Source organism: Phocoena phocoena, chromosome 18, assembly GCF_963924675.1.
Source record: "Phocoena phocoena chromosome 18, mPhoPho1.1, whole genome shotgun sequence".
In the NCBI taxonomy this organism is placed as follows: domain Eukaryota; kingdom Metazoa; phylum Chordata; class Mammalia; order Artiodactyla; family Phocoenidae; genus Phocoena; species Phocoena phocoena.
This window is the reverse complement of record NC_089236.1, coordinates 70,127,262-70,140,924: the sequence shown is the minus strand read 5'-3', so window position 1 is coordinate 70,140,924 and position 13,663 is coordinate 70,127,262. Positions and strand designations below refer to the sequence as shown.

Here is a 13,663-nt window from a genome sequence, read left to right as displayed (position 1 = left end):
TACATAACAAATTAAATTCCCTTTTTTTCAAAAGTAATGGTTTACAGGTATTTGAGGTATTTTCATCTGAAAAATCACAGGGAACCCCTGCAGCTTTTATCTGCAAGAACTGACATGATGGCTTTGGGAAAAATCAAGCCATGGCTGGTATATTATGCCTGGAGCAGAAGATGCAGAGCTCGCTGATATCAGTAGAGAAGCTACGGCACTCAGTCAACAGGCAATGAAATATCTAGACTTCGGGAATATTATGAAAATACAAAGTCAGGCCCAAAACAAAGGACATTTCCAGCCAAAGTTTTATAAGAGAAAATTAATAAAATTGTTGTTGGTAAAGAGGATTGCGTATTTAGAGTAGTTATTATAAAGTAAAATTTCTGACAGCATGAGTCATCTACAATGATTTATCAAGAAAAGCTGTGAAGTCTCTTTGTTTAGAGGTTCTCCGACAATAAGGTGGAGATATTCATGTCTGAGACCACTTGTTTATGATCCTTTCTGAAGAAAGAAGAGGTCAGTGAGCCCTTAAAAGACTCTTCCTGACCTGTGATGCTCTAATCGCACTACACTCTAGCTATAGGATCTTCACGAAAAGGGAAGACAGGGCCAAATGTCACAGACCTTTGACCCCTAAACCACAGAACATCACTTAACTTCAACTTAGCTAAAATGGTACTTGCTTCCTAAGTGATTCATAAGTAATTAAATTTTTAAAATTCTGATGTTGGTTACGTTTATGTGAGATAGACTTATGTGGGACAGCATTTTAAAAGCAATAAATACTAAGTGCAGTAAGAACAAGAAAGATGAACATAGTATTTTCACACTGGGAGCCTTATAATCTAGGAAGAAAGAGGGGAAGTACCCAAATAATTCTCTCAATGGGAATTCAGAGAAGAATCACAGGAAGGTAAGAGAAAAGGAATTAAGAAAAGTATATTATAGATAGGGCCATTTATATGAGGCTATGAAGGACGAGCAGGACATGAACGTGTTAGGCAGGAACAGCAGAAATGGAGGCGGGGTAAGCACAGGACAGGTTTAAGAAAGGACTGAAACAGTTTGAAGCACACAGAGCATCTGTAGGATGGTAGAGGAAAAGAGAACTCAAAACATAAACTGGGAGCACATTACACTACACACTCTTGCATGCTACAGATCCTGCTTGAGAGTAATAAGAACGGTGTCTGTCTTGTTCAGTGCTGCAGCCTCACAATGAGTACCACATAAAGGAATTAGACTGAGATCAGTAAAGAAGAATTAGCTTGTTTTTGAGCAGTGAAGAAACAATATCCAAAAATTAGAAACCAGCATGCCTGAGAAATCCTTTTAAAAACAACTTAAGGTCTTTTTTATCCCCAAAAAACATGTCATCAATTCACCATCAAAAACTATTCATCCATGTGAACAGGAAACCACAAGAGGTATGATATCCACATCCCATACCTCTACTATTTTCAGTTCCCGCTGAGGATTAGGAAATTTGCAGTTATTCTGATTCCAGTATTAATCTCATCTTAGTCATTTATTCATCTATGAACCCTGGACTATATAGGGATTTGTAAGGTTCAAAATAAGATTGGGAAATTGTCCTTGGTAACAAGGAACTAGATGGCAAAACAAAACACATAAAATAATTTGTCAACAAGAAACTATTGTATGTTCAGAAAAGGTGAGAAATTGTCAGGCAACAGGCCAATATATAGTAAGACAATTGCAATATGGTCTCTCCAAAGGAGGCAATGCAGTGTTAGACCTGTGAATACATATAACCCAGAAGAGAAGACTCCCTGACAAAAATTTAACAAGCCAAATATTAAACAACTGGGAGAGAGGGAGAAACTGGTAGAAGTTAGGGACATTACAGTCACAAACTTAATATAATTTTTGAGCTATAATTGAAAATAATATAATGGTAAGGTATTCTACTCAATTTCTTACGCCAAGTAAGTCATTAAATTTCAGACAGTACATATTTTTATGCTGTCACCATGCCATGGAGAAATGAGATCTAGCTATTTAGAAAGCAGGGAAAAGAATATTCCACACAGATGATATTAAATAATATCAAAAAGCCCAGTCCGTCATCCCTTCTTTCTTACTGTGCCTGTGGCTCTAATTAGGGTAAGCCATGGGGTGCCAGGAACTGGACGAAAAAGGAAAAAAAAAAGATTCAGTCAAAAGTTGACAATCCCAGAAAAAATCAGAAATGATCAAGTTGATGGCTATTGCTTCCTCTCTTTTCCCAGCCTGGGTATGAAATATCCACTAATGTTCTCTCACATTTTTTTTTTTAATCCACTGGAGTACTTACTCCTCTGTTCAACTTTTGTCTAGAACACATTTCTTTAATTTTATATTCTTCAGTTGACATATGTTTGAAACAGAACAACCTTATCATAACAAAACAAAATTCTCCAAGGTTTTTAAAAGGAGATGAATCTCCTGGTATGATAAGATGGCTTAAAAAAAAACAAAAAACAAAAAACAAAAAACCCTCAGGTCCTAGTGCTGTTCACAGATATTTCCTCACCTTTACCATCCTCTCATTGAACGCCTACTCCCCACTACCTGACCTCCCCTCCCAGACCCAGAGATACATGCCCCACTCCTTCTAACACCCCAACTCCAACATGCACAAAGTCTCCATTCCTTATTTCCCTTCTGCATGATGCTTCCAAAAAGATATCTACTAAGTACTATGTGAGAAAAATGTTAAAAAAATTTTTTTTTCTTTAAACAGAAACTTAGGGCTTCCCTGGTGGTGCAGTGGTTGGGAGTCCGCCTGCCGATGCAGGGGACACGGGTTCATGCCCCAGTCCGGGAGGATCCCGCATGCCGCGGAGCAGCTGGGCCTGTGAGCCATGGCCGCTGGGCCTGCGCGTCCGGAGCCTGTGCTCCGCAATGGGAGAGGCCACAGCGGTGAGAGGCCCGCGTACCGCAAAAAAAAAACAAAACAAAAACAGAAACTTAGTACCAAAGAACTAAAAGGTTTCTATTCCTACTTTTCTGTACTCAACCTTCAAGGAAGGGCAGGTTTAACTGCAGGACAAGATAAGTTCTCTGGTTTCCTTTCCTCCCAGCAATCAGTACGTCTTACTTTCTACCATAAGCAGCAATCCTCTTTCTAACTCTACCATCAAATTCTCATTCATCAACTCAAAATTATTCACTGAATAAATACTTTGTGCCAAACACAGATTTGGCTCCAGGGGATACAAAGATGAACAATTCAGAAAATTATCTGCTCTTGTGGCACTTACTATATTTGGTATCTAGTAGAGAACTATATGTAAATATACATGCACCTAAGTGTTTGTGTGTGTGTGAAACACATTAAGTAGTGATAGTTACTACAATAAAAACAACAGAGGGATGTGATACAGAATGATTAATGTTACTTTTCCCTGAAAGGGCTTCTCTGAGAAAACTGATATTTAAACTGAGACTTAAATTGACAAGCTAGAGCAAGTCCTCTGAAAAATCAATGACGGCAGAATATTCCTGACAGAAGGAACAAGTTGGAAAGGTTATATAGGAGAGGACATTGACCTAATGTAGTCCTAATTTTTTAAGATCACTTTGGCTGCTCTGCAAGGTATGAATTGAAAAAGGGCGAATAGGGCTTCCCTGGTGGCGCAGTGGTTGAGAGTCCGCCTGCCTATGCAGGGGACGCGGGTTTGTGCCTTAGTCTGGTAGGATCCCGCATGCCGCGGAGCAGCTGGGCCCGTGGGCCATGGCCGCTGGGCCTGCTCATCCAGAGCCTGTGCTCCGCGGCGGGAGAGGCCACAGCGGTGAGAGGCCCGCGTACTGCAAAAAAAAAAAGAAAGAAAGAAAGAAAGAAAAAGGGCGAAGATGCGAGAAAGGAGACTGATTAGGAAGCTTTGTGGTGGTCCAGCAGAGAGCGAGCTGTAACCTGGACTTGGCTGTAGATACAGAGAAAGAGAGAGAAAGATAGAGACTTGAAGGTTGTTTCAGAGGTAGAGTCAGCATGACGTGTTGATAGTTAGGATATGGATGACAGGGGAATAAAGGAAGCCTCTAGGAGCTTAGGTGCTTTCCCATTTAGTGACAGTTATGGATTCCAAGCCTAAAAAAACAATTTTTCTTGACCAACTAACAGCACCATGTTGAGCTATACAAGACACACACTACATAACCCCCCCCCCACCCAACCCCCTTCAAGCAAAACCTGCTCCTATACAGGGTGGCATAAACTGATAACTTAAAGGCTGATGAAATGACATCTTAATGATATAAAAATCATGAGTAATATAATAATCTTAGGTAGTTTTTTCACCTACAGTTTCCTGAATAAAAATTTCATAGACTATAATGACTGATGGAGAAGGAAAAGTAAAAAGAAGGAAAAAGTGAAATATTTCTTGGGAAATGTCCTAATTCCTAATTTGGTGGCACTAACCAGAAATCTCTCAAGGGTCAAACAGAAGTTGTGATTTTTTTTTTTTTTTTGGTCTTCTTTTAAAAACAATTAGGGGACTTCCCTGGTGGCACAGTGGTTAAGAATCCGCCTGCCAGTGCAGGGGACACGGGTTTGAGACCTGGTCCGGGAGGATCCTACATGCCACGGAGCAACTAAGCCCGTGCGCCACAACTACTGAGCCTGCACTCTAGAGCCTGCAAGCCATAACTACTGAGCCTGAATGCCACAACTACTGAAGCCCGCGCGCCTAGAGCCCGTGCTCCACAACAAGAGAAGCCACTGCAATGAGAAGCCCGCGCAGCGCAATGAAGAGCAGCCCCCGCTCGCCGCAACTGGAGAAAAGCCCGCGCACAGCAACAAAGACCCAGCGCAGCCAAAAATAAATTAATTAATTAAAAAAAAAACAATTGGGAAACACTTATACAAGGTCTTTATTTCCCTAAAGAAAAGGTTCAAAGCAAAAGGAAATGAAAGTTGTTTCAGAGAGTAAAACAGTCCTCTAGATGGGCAGAACAGGCTCTGATAATGGAACGTCAGAAGAGAAAACCAAAAAATCAGGGGAGAAAAAGCCTAAGACAGACAGGAAGGAAATCCCCAGATGAAAATTATAAATACAAGTATTATGCATTATATTAATATTTGTTATATTCCTTTACTCTCCTTTAATGTAAAACAGTTCACTTACCTTTTTGGGTTGGGGGAGGGGAAGTTTTGAAAAATCCAAGGTGGTTTTTGTATAGAGTGGTCCACAATTTGAATTTACCTGATTGTTTTCTCATTATTAGAGTCAGAATTTTTTTTTAAATTTAATACTCTACAGCTGATGCTATACCCTCAGTCTTAAATTACACAAGAAAGCAAAGGAAAAAAAAAAGTCCATTTGTCCTTTTCCTCATAAAATTAGGTTTGATTACTTGATAAGATGGTGTCCATTAAATTTCCTCATGAAATAACATTTTCCATTTGCAATTAACAAATGATCTGTAGACTGGAGACCTGGAAACTGTGAATATCCTATACTCAATATTTCAACCAATAGTAATAAAAAACATTAATGATTCTTGCTTTAACTAATTTCTACATTGTTTGAAGTAAAATGAGTTTAAAAAATGAAGATACAGTTTTTTTGCCTTCCTCAGTTTTGCTTCTCCGGTAGCTAAAAGAGTGCCTGAAGAATAACATGAAAAATAATAATCACTAAGTAAATGTACTAATTAATTTCAGTAGTTGCAAATCATTTATTTTTACTGATGTGAAATATTTCACGGTATAAGCATACTGAAGCATTATTCATTTTACTGTGAGTGAACATTCAGATCTATACACACAATGCTCCCATGAATATTTTTGTAGGCGTTGCTTGGAATACTGGGCAAGAGGTTCCTGGAGCATATGTCTAGGAGTACAACCGCTGGATGGTATGCAACTCTTATGAAGTCTTTATTTTTAACAAGTCCAATTTCTCCAATTTTATCTCCATTATCACTGTACTTAATACAAACTACCAAATCTCTTCATAGGACTCCTGTAGTAGCCTCCTAACAGAACCCCCTACCAGTACAGTTGGTCCCATCAAACTACAAAGAGGTCAGCAAAATTTCTTTAATAAATATATATATAAAAAATATATATATATATAAAATAAATAAATATAGGATCACCTCTCTCTCCTGCCTAAAACGCTAAGGGTTTACAGGGATGAATAAGCCATACATGTAAGAACCACAGATGTATAATGAAATAGAAATTATGAACTCACAGATAGGAAGTGTAGAAGGTAAAGAGAGATAGCCTAACATATACTTGTTGAATTAGAATACCACAAAAAAGGTATGTTAGACTTGCCCTAAGAAAGCTTTAAAAAAAAGTCTAACAGGTATCAATCTGAACATCAATTAACTTATCTATCAAACAAAATAAACTTGAACATCTTTTAAATAGAAATGAGAAAATCCAAATACAATATTTAACATTTACAATGTCTACAATCCAATAAAAAATTAAGAGACATGTTTGGAGGCAAAATGTGATCCACACAGAACGAAAATAGTCAACAGAAACAAACCCAGAAATGAAGAACCTTAAAACAGCTATTACAATCCTATTACAAATTACAGTCATTACAAACACCATAAGCATGGGAACGGAGTTAAAGGAAAAAGATCATGATGAGGAGAGAAACTGAAAATATTTAGAAATTAAAAATGGAATTTCCAGGTTTAAAAATAAAATGACTGAAAAGAAAAATGCAACAGTGTACAGAAAGAATTATACCATGACCAAATGGGATTTATGCCAGGTATGCAAGGCTAGTTCCACGTTCAAAAACCAGTTAATCTCCCTCATCAATAGGTTAAAGAAGAAAAACTATATGACCATATCAGCAGATGCAGAAAAGGCATTTCACAAAATCCAACAGTCATTGAGTTCAGCAAGCTAGGAATAGAAGGAAACTTCTTAGACTTCATAAAGAACATCTACAAAATACCTACAGCTAACCTCATACTTAATGGTGAGAATCTAGATGCTTTCTCCCTAAGATCAGGAACAAGGTAAGGATGTCCTTTCTTACCACTCCTATTCAGTATCTTACTACAGGACCTACCTTATGCAATAAGACAAGAAAAAGGTAAACAAATTGGGAAGAAAGAAATACAACTTCATTAGCAGGAAATAAAACTGTCTATGAAGAAAATCTCAAAGAATCAACAACGACCACCACCAAAACAAATCTTCTAAAACTATTGTGATTATAGCCAAGTTGCAGGACACAAGGTTAACGTACAAAAGTTGACTGCATTCCCAAATACCAGCAATTAAAACTTGAAGTTAAAAACACCATACCGGGCTTCCCTGGTGGCACAGTGGTTGGGAGTCCGCCTGCTGATACAGGGGACACGGGTTCATGCCCCGGTCCGGGAGGATCCTGCGTGCCACGGAGCGGCTGGGCCCGTGAGCCGTGGCCGCTGGGCCTGTGCGTCCGGAGCCTGTGCTCCGCAGCGGGAGAGGCCGTGGCGGTGAGAGGCCCGCGTACCGCAAAAACAAAATAATACAAAATAAAAATAAAAACACCATACCATTTACATTAGCCCCCTCCAAAATAAAATACTTAGGCATAAATCTAACAAAATATGTACAGTATCTATATGTGGAAAACTACAAAACGCTGATAAATGAAATTAAGGAAGACCTAAATAAATGGAGAAAGATTCCACGTGCATGGATAGGAAGACTCAATATTGTTGAGATACCAATTCTCCCCAAACTGATCTACAGATTCAATGCAATCCCAACCAAAATCCCAGCATGTTATTTTGTGTATATCAACAAAAAGACTTTAACATTTATATAGAAAAGCAAGAGACCCATAATGGCCAACACAATATTAAAAGAGGGTAACAAACAAGAAAGACTGACATTACCCAACTTCAAGACTTACTATAAAGCTAAGTAATAAAATCACCATGATATTGGTAAAAGAACAGACAAATCAATCAGTGGAATAGCATAAAAAGCCTGGAAATAAACCCACACAAATACAGTCGACTGATCCTTGACAAGAAAGCAAAAGCAGCTCAACGGAGAAAGGACAGTCTCTTCAACAAATGGTACTAGAACAACTGGACATCCATAGGCAAAAAAATGAATCTAGACACAGTCCTTATACATTTCACAAAAGTTAACTCAAAGCGGATTGTAGACCCAACTATACAATGCTAAACAATAAAATGTCTAGAAAATAAATAAGAGAAAATCTAGGTGACCTTTGGTTTGGCAATAAGTTTTTACAGACAACACCAAAAGTACAATCCATGAAAGAAAAACATTGATAAATTGGACTTCATTAAAAATAAACACTTCTGCTCTGCAAAAACACTCTTAAGAGAATGCAGACCCAAGTCACAGCCTAAGAGAAAATATCTGTAAAACATATCTGATAGAGAATTTATATCTAAAATATACAGAGCTCTTAAAACTCAAATAAGCCTATGAAAAGATCTTCAACATCCTATGTCATCAGGGAAATCCAAATTGAAACAACAATGAGATACTACTACACACCTATTAGAATGGCTAATATCCAAAATACTGACAACACCAAATGCTATCAAAGATGCAGAGCAACAGGAAACTTACTCTCGGATGGTGGGAATGAAAAGTGATCCTACCTAAAGCTAAATATAGTCTTACCACGTGACCCAGCAGTTGTAGTCCTAGATACTTACCCAACTGAGTTGAAAATTTATGTCCACACAAAAATTTGTGCACAAATGTTTATAGCTCCTCTATTCATAATTGCCAAAACCTAGAAACAACCAAGATATGCCCAACTTGAGACAACTATAAAAGACCAACCAGTATGCAGAATTCTCCCCAGGATTAGCTAAGGCCTTTGTTGAGTCTGCATCTCAACTCAATTCAACTTCTTCAATCCAGTTTCTTTCACTCCCTCACATGTGTTGGTCCCAAAAATACTCCCCAATAAAATTCCAGAGTCTGCTTCTAAGACAGGTATCCAATCTGTGGCAGAGGAGCACATTTGGAAGGCTATTACAGTGATCTAGGCAAGAGATGACACTAGCTTAAACAAAGACAACAGTAGGATAAATGGAGAAAAGCTGATGAATTCAAGATTTAGGAAATGCTGACAGTGATATGCAAATGGAAAAACCACATAACGCAATATAATAGTGAATGCTGAGCCACAGAGAAAGCCTCACTGCTGATCAAAATCGAGACCCCTCTACTTCCTGCCTCTGTGATCCAGGCCGTTTCAGATGGCACAGAACTCCTCCCCACCCCACAGTCTTACCAATGGGAAGTAAACATGTAGGATAAAGAAAATGTAAATTTTTGTTGTTTAAGGTCACATGCGAAGGGCAATAAAAATATGAAATACTGGAACTCTGATAAACTAATGACAATTGCATAGACTCAAATAAAAATTAGCACATTACTAAGTTTTCCGAGGAAATGTAATTCAAAATCTACTGGGCAATTTGGCTGTCATGCAACACTTGGCTACGCTGAAAAGTTCCTATTGTGAATACAAAGAGATAGTTCCAAGCAATTTGGGAAAATAAATTCCATCATCAATGCATTTCCCATGTTGTGTTTATTTGGTCATAATTTTCCACTTTTTACTGTTGTCTTTTAATTACAAATTAGTTATATAGTTCGTTTAGTTTTATCATTATCAATTTAGTTTTGGTATAACTTTGGTTTAGCACACTTCAGACTGAGGTGATGCATATCTGTATCTATCTGCGGTCCATAATTATCCAGTAGCTAGAATGTCAACATATATGTGTTGCAGTCCAACTATGAATTATTCGTATCTACTACTACCACAGATATACACAACCTCTAACAAAGGTATGTGTAGGTGATATTTATTATCACTGAGTTTTTAACCACTGGAAAATGAAGAAGGGTGAAGTGGACACAGGATATTTTGCCTTTCCCAAGATAGCCATGCACACGTAAATATATAAATAACTATATAAATACACTGAGTTTAAATAAGAATGAACTAACATTATACACATAAAGATATAATCAAGCTGTGTTATAAGAAAGTAAACCAATACATAACAGTATTTTGTTTTAATATGGCAAAGAAAGGCAATTACATTTTTTTTGGGAAAAACTGATCTGGTCTACCTATTTCCCTCTATTCAGGCAAATAAAAAATACTAGATCCCTAACTCTGATCCAGGGATCAGAAATCAAGCACACGTCAGTGTACAGATTAGAGCAGAATGGGTTCACAGACAGAAAGTTTCCAAACAAAAACCAGTCTTAATGTCTTCACATTAGTGTCCGAACACTACGCAGAGCCTTTTGCAATAGAGTAACAGAAAAAAGAAAAGGCATGCAAGAATGAACTACAATAAAAGAAAGAGAGGGAGGCAGTGGAAACAAATATGACATGGTAAAATACAGAGAGAGAACTTGTGAAATCATGCTTAAACCCAAAATGCATATACTGGAGTAATAAAAGAAAATGTAAGTACCCAAGTGACAATGGGAAAGAAAGAAGGGACACGGAATACACGTTCCCAACTCCCAGGGACTATCATTCTAACCTTAAATGACTGCATTACTTCAGTAATAGGAAAACTGCAAAATAAAAACCTCATTCTTTAATGAATTTTACAAAGAATACTTTAACACCATTTTCTTCAACCTTAGGCATTTCTTAATAAATCTCATAAATAAATAAATAGATAGATAGATAGTAAATGTGTCTTCTACTGAGGACCAAATTGGAAAATGAATTAATGTTACTTAAGATTATGAAAAAGGTATAAATTGTAATATCTTTTCAAAGGCTTCCTCAATATATCTTTAACCACAAAGTCATACACTACATGTGAAAAGTTTTCTAAGCAGCATGAAATAAATAAAAGAAAAGATTTCAGGGCTTAGCTAAGTATTTCCATCCATCTTTAGCATGAAAAATTTGTTCTTTTATACAAAAAAAAAAAAAAGAGCAACCTTTTTTTAACGTTATACCATGCCAAAAGGAAGATGAGAAGAGGCAAAGGACAAGGAAAAAATAGCCAGGGCAGAGAAGAAGAGACAAAGCAATTCCTATACACTTATCAGAGTCAGAGGCCAAGGCATATGGGAGAGCATAACTTGCAAAGAATGTGAAGATATCACGTCAACACTTAGTGTGAAGGCAATAAGGTTCAGGAAAAGACTCTCATACATTTAAATCTTAGATTCCTAAAAACTTCCTTTAGTCCTGCCTAGTGAATCCAAGGACAGCCTATATGAATTGATGAGCTATAGTCATTAACAACCACATACTAAATTTACTTAAATAATTCTAGATTTTTTTTTTTTTGCAGTACACAGGCCTCTCACTGTTGTGGCCTCTCCCGTTGAGGAGCACAGGCTCCGGACGCGCAGGTTCAGTGGCCACAGCTCACGGGCCCAGCCGCTCCACGGCACATGGGATCTTCCCGGACCGGGGCACGAACCCATGTCCCCTGCATCGGCAGGCGGACTCTCAACCACTGCGCCACCAGGAAAGCCCTCACTCTTCCTTTTAATAGAGAATTACTTGAGAGAAATATGTATTCTATTGTTGGGTAGAGTGTTCTATATATATATCAGTAAGGTCTCATTGGTTTAAAGTATTAAGATCTCTACTTCTTTATTGATCTTCTCTGTAGATATCCTACCCAGTATTTAAATTGTACTACTGAAGTCCCCAACTATTATTGTAGAACAATCTATTTCTCCTTTCAATTCTGTCAATGTTTAACCTCATATACTTTGCATCTCTGCAGTTTGGTGCATAGATGTTTATAATAGTCAATATGTTTAAAATAATCAATGTATAATGTCTTTGTCTCTTATGACAGTTTTAGGCTTTAGTTTAAGTCTGTTTTGTCTGATATTAGTATAGCCACCCCAGCTCTCCTTTGATTACTATTTGCATGGGATATCTTTTTCCATCCTTTCGCTTTTAATGTATTTCTGTCTCTGGATCTAAAGTGAGTTTCTCATACACAGCAAAGAGTTGGATCATGTTTTTTATCCATTCTGCCAATGTCTGGCACAGTGAGATACCATTTCACACATACTAGAATGGCCATAATATTTTTTTTTTAAAAAAAAGAAAGTAACAAGTATTGGCAAGGATGTGAAGAAATTGGAAACCTCATACATTGCTAGTAGGAATGTAAAATGATTCAGCCACTGTGGAAAACAGTTTGGAGGTTCCTCAAAAAGTTAAACATAGATTTACCATCACAACCAGCAATTCCACACGAGGTACATACCAAAATAATTGAAAACAGGTATGCACACATATACATGTATATGCACATTCACAGCAGCACTACCTACAATAGTCAATAGCTGGAAACAACCCAATGTCCATCCGCAGGTGAATGGATAAACAAAATGTGGTATAAACACACACTGGAATATTATTTGGTCATAAAAGGAATGAAGTATTGATATATAGTAAAACATGGATGAACTTTGAAAACATAAAAGATACAAAAGGTCACATGTTTTATGATTCCATTTATATGAAATATCCACAATAGGTAAATCCATAGAAACAGAAAGTAAATTGGTGATTGTCAGGGGCCAGGAAATAAGGAGTGAATATTAATGGATAGAGAGTTTCTTTTAGGGGTAATGAAAATGTTCTGGAATTAGCCTGTGGTGATGGTTCATTAATCCTGTGCATATACTAAAAAACACTGAATTGTACACTTTGAGAGGCCAGATTTTATACTATTTAAATTTTATCTGAATTTTTAAAAATCAAATAATTAGTATAAAAATTTAGAACAGGTTGTCTCTAAATCTGAGGGGGTGATACTGACATGGAAGGAGTATGGGGGAACTTTCTGGGGTGACAGTAATGTCCAATGTCTTAGTGGGGTTTTGGGTTACACAGGGTGGGTATGCATATATCAAAATCAGCAAATACACACTTCAGACCTGTTCATGTTACTGTATATAAATTTTGCCTCAAGATAATCAAATTGTATACAAATACTGAATTAAGTTAAAGACATCTATGTTGAAGTATTTAGGGGGATGCATCCTGATATTTGCAATGTACTTTGAAATGCACCAAAATTAAAATGGATTAACCAATGGATAGATAAGCGATAAAGCAAACCTAGCAAAAGATTAATAGTGGAGTGTTGGTGTTGGGTATATAGGTATACATTGTAAAAGTCTTTCAAAATGTTGTATGATTTAAAATTTTCAAAATAACACATTGAGGAAAAAGTTAAAAAACAAGAAAAATATCCAAAAGGCATGAGTACTTTGCAGAGATTTGGAATATAGTTATAAAACAGAATTACTGAGTGGTAATGTTAGAGTGTCTTCTCTTGAAGACATGACATTTAAGCCAAGATATGAAAGGCTACAAGGGGCCATCTATGTGAAGATATCAGCAAGAGTGTTCCAGGCTTCCCACCCCACCCCAAAAAATCTTATTCTAAGGCCCTGAAGTTTGATGTAATCAAGAGAGCCAGTTTAGGGACCTTCCTGGTGACGCAGTGGTTAAGAATCCGCCTACCAATGCAGGGGACACAGGTTCGAGCCCTGGTGCCAGAAGATCCCACATGCCGCGGAGCAACTAAGCCCGTGCGCCACAACTACTGAGCCTGCACTCTAGAGCCCGCGAGCCACAACTACTGAAGCTCGTGGGCCTAGAGCCCGTGCTTTGCA

General features: G+C 37.5%; 1 protein-coding gene across 7 annotated transcripts in view; it reads right to left on the bottom strand.

Annotated features, from left to right (window-relative positions):
* Positions 1–13,663, bottom strand: part of PCCA (propionyl-CoA carboxylase subunit alpha) — a 350,996-nt gene that overhangs the window by 225,588 nt on the left and 111,745 nt on the right. The gene's annotated exons all lie outside the window — the stretch shown is intronic.